This window comes from Punica granatum, chromosome 1 (genome assembly GCF_007655135.1).
Source record: "Punica granatum isolate Tunisia-2019 chromosome 1, ASM765513v2, whole genome shotgun sequence".
NCBI lineage: Eukaryota > Viridiplantae > Streptophyta > Magnoliopsida > Myrtales > Lythraceae > Punica > Punica granatum.
The window spans coordinates 32863412-32867788 of record NC_045127.1 but is presented as its reverse complement, the minus strand read 5'-3'; positions in this window follow the sequence as shown (position 1 = coordinate 32867788).

Below are 4377 nucleotides of genomic sequence, written 5' to 3'. Positions count from 1 at the left end.
AATACAGACAAGTTGTATATTAAGTCGAATGTACGTGATTTAATCAGTTATTAACCGGGGTTGATTAGCAAACAATGTGTCTAACCTAGGCAAACAAAGAAGTGGGTTGGGATGTTGTTCTAGGCCGATTACATGTGTGAATTTGTTTTAGGACTCTATTCAATGAGGTGTCACTACGGTTTCACTGAATTAGACAAACTTGTATTTTTGACTCTAGATTGGAACCTAACATTCCACCTATCCATTATCTAATGTTTGATCAAGTCAAGTACATGATTAATCCGGTTCTTCATGTTTTATAACAGAAACAAAATATCCACCACCGAATCTACAATAGGGAGGTAGAAACACAAAAAGTGAACGAAATGGGCCGTGCGAATGAAACTCACGCCCGAACGGGTTGCCCTTTTCCATCCATAGATCGAGGTGTTTCCGACTTCCTAATGCCTAGGATATCGATGAATCGCGGAATGACGACTATACCCTTGATCGGTAAAACGTGTGTGGTTCACATATAAATTAAAGATCGCGTGACACGAAGAGGTCTAAAAGGGACTTGCGCGTCTCGACTCGAGCCGCCTCAAATTGGGCCCGGACTCGAGTCATAGTACGCGAGTACTCGCTAGACACTGATTCTATTCGTGTTACACGTCTCGGTGCTTTGAAATTGTGAGCTTTAAAAGAAAAGAGCATTTTCGCCGTTTCGTGAACCATCGATGCGCTTACGGATTAGCAATCAATTTATCCAATTATTTAGTCCAAGTGATTTAATTAACCGAATGATACGTCCTGCATCTCCCATTTGTGAAATTATTCAGTGGTCATCATTTCATGTAGCGATTATGATCTTGATGGATGGTTATCCGAAACTAGCGTGCCTATCATTTAACTATCACGTGGCTAACGAAAAAAAATACAAAATACGGATACAATTAATTCCAAGGAATGACTCTAAAGTTACGTAGGAGACCACCCTAAACCCAAGAAGGGTCAAAGAGCATTCGGCCATTCCTCCAAGGATTAGGCCGAGAGCTCTCCTTGACCCGGCTCGGGTTATGGAGGGTCTCCTGCGTCGATTCCGGTCGTGTCTTGCATGCATAATAGGTCAAGCGCAAGAATAACACATTTTTTAACCGAATTGATGCCGCCATGAACATAATCACGCAAACAGGCATGCAAACACGCACAAACAAAGTACTTAAAGAGATCAATAAAACGGCATCAATTCTTATAACAACGAATTGAAAAATACGGGAACCGGCTTATTTCGGGGCGAAAGAGGATTCTTTGGACCCGTGTGGTCCAAAGAAACTCTCGACCACCTCCCATGAGGGATGGCCGTGAGTCTCCGCGGCTCACACAGGTCAAAGCGGCCTCTATAACCCCGATCTAAGCGTATTCCCGTCAAGTTAAGACATTATATGCGATAAGCGAAGATAAACTCGCGGGAACCAACCTACTTCGGAATGGAAGAAGCCTCCTTGGACCCGTATGGTCCAAGGGGACTCTCGGCCATATCCCCTCAAGGTGGCCGTGAGTCTCCATGGCTCATACGGGTCAAGGGGGACTCTCCAATCCCGATTTGGATCCTTTCCCATTATGTTAAGACGTTCCATGCAATAAGCGGCGGTAAATACATGGGAACCAACCAAGTTCGGGGGAGAAGAGACCATCATAGCCACGGATGAGCCAAAGGAACTCACGGGTCCCCTCCTTGGGACTAGATCGTGAGTTCCTTTGGTTCGATCGTGGCTTGGACGTCTCTCTTATCCCGATCCGAGTCACTTCCCATCATGGCAAGCATGTTGTAGGGACGTGTAACATGGTAACCGACGTACATTGTGCATGGGATTGCATGGGAGAAGCTCGGATCCATAAAAAAAAAGACTAACTTGCATGCTCTTCGGTTTATTATCCCTTTAACATCCTTAGACAAGCAAATATGAAGAACCTAACTTCTCTAAGTCGTAGAGGAGTGTTACCTAGCCTCGATGTACCAGGAGAAGAGTCGGGGAAGTGGCAAGAGGGTCGGGTGACCCGGCGAGACGTCACGGGTAATAGGCGCCCGTAAGGCAGCGGCTGTGGCAGCTTGGAGAAAACGAAGTCGGCACACTAGCTCTGGTCACGGCACCAAGTGAGATCGGGTTCCTCGGACTCCTAAGGAGTAGATCTAGATGTTCGTGGACAGTTTCGAACGTGCAGAAGCCTGGACAAACCCGAAACGATGAGAGAAAGCTCGGTAAAAAAAACTGTGGACCCGGTAAAGAGAGAATGGATGGAACGGAGGTTGTGCGTGGTCTTAGGGCTCTCGGACCGTGACCACCTCTTCACGGGGGAGAGAGTGGATCGTGGGGGACCCTTCGAGCGTGATGGCACGACTCGCCGAAGTCGTGGGAAGAAATGGCGTGCGTAGAGGTCTAGTATGCACTCGGTAACGGTCTCGGGACCCAATGGCTCTCACGACTGGAACATGGTGTTGGGGGGCCTCCAATGGAAAATCTAACCCGGAAATGGACTTAGGGGGTGGGAAATATGTGGGCTAGGAAGTTTGGGGGTGTTTGGCTTAAGTCGGTTTGGGTGATGATCGGAATACCGGGTGATTTTCCGTTGGTTTTGGCCGGTTTCGGCCTTAAGATGGTTCGGACGGAAGCAAGGAAGAGGGCTGGGGTTTGAGAGGACTTTAGAGATGTTGGCTTGAGAGAAAGTGGAATTGAAGAAGTGATTAGGTTGATGAAGCTTAGGGTTTATAAAGGGAGGCTTAATGGCTTGCTTAAGTGAAGTTAAGTGTAGTTTAGGGAGGGGAAATGGGCTGCCGAAAATATCAAGGAGATTAGGGTGGGGTTTGTGAGTGGAAGGTTGATGGGAGTTGATGGGAATTGATGGAAAGATGGGGGTTGATGTGAAGAGGTGTAAGGGATATTTGAAATGTGTGGTGGAGGGAGGAGGCTTGGGATTGAGCCACCGATTTTGGGTTTGAGCCGGCGGTAGGGAGGGTTTAGCCGCGGCTGCAGTGGTGAACCATGGCTGCTGGGGTTAAGCCGTGGCTGCTGGGGTTGAGCCGTGGCTTGGGGCTTGGCTTGGCTGAGCTGTGGGTCCCATTTGACTAGGAGAAAAGCCAGGAGAAGCTCGAGGCTCGATTGATCACGCATCCAATCCCTGAGGTTCGATTAATTGATAGATTTGGAATGCTTACGCGAAGAGAATTTGAATGAGCCTAATATCGCCATATTTCTTGTGAACGAATGTTCGTGTGACTCGACACCTCGAGAGTCGGTTTTGCCTCGTTTGGACATCCGGAGTGGGGTTGACCGTCCTCGTTCTATAATTGTTCCTACGGGCATTGTGATGCTCGTCCCGGTGAGCTTTTCGTCTCGTGTGGGATCATCGGATCACCGTCCTTGATCGAAGACCATTAACCGGAGGTGGCCTAAGGACTCGTGACCAGAGTTTTATCAATGTTTACCGAATGCCTTGAGGTGTTCGGGGACCGCTGTGGTCTCTGTTCGTCATGAATATGTCCCGAAGATTTGCTGAGAGGCATTCGTGACCATTGAGACGTCCCTCGGGAGGCCAAGTCGAATTTCGAAAGGCAGTCTGAAACTTGTTCCATGGCCCTGGTGGTCCCGGGGCATGTGTAGGCCCGTTTCCGGGTGCCGTTTATTTGTCCGTGGGTCGGGCGCCCGGGAGCCTTGTTAGAAAAGGCGTCTGTGAGAGTTCGGGGGTGTCTCGGCTTAAGCAGAATGCCTCTGAAACGCACCCGGACGTGTCATTGGTCACTTTGGCACTGAGAGGGATTTTAGAGTTCCACATTGGGCACCTTTCGATGCTTCGGTGATTCGGTGATGAATAGTGTCACAGTGCCAGCTACTGTTGCTTCGGGGCTCGTCGTCTGTTTACTCTCCCGATTGCCCTCTCACGCTTTCCTAGTGGACCCCGCTTTTCTCTTGTTATTCAAGACTCTGTGCCCGCATGTTCGCCTCCGGCTTTCCGATTGTGAATAGTATCCCGAGCTTTGGTCGGAAGTCCTCTGTCGGAGCCGGTGGACCAAAATGGGATGCTGATAGCTTGCCCCTCTTTGGTTGCGTGCTCAATTAGAGGAGGTAACCAAAGATCACGAGAAGCATCCCTTTTTGGTCCCGGCGACCGCCTTGTTGTCACACTCTATAGTAGTTCGCCCCTCCGCGGTGGGTACTTAGGGAGGATGTGCAAAAGTGCCCGAACCTGTCACAGGGTAACCATATGGTTGAGAAGTGGAAATTAGGAAATCTGGATGAGGGGCCTAAGCTCGCATGACAGTATGTGCAGGGCCGAGGCCCGTGAAAAGCAGTAGATCACTAGGCCGAAGCCCATGGAAAGCAGTAAAATTACTAGGCCGAA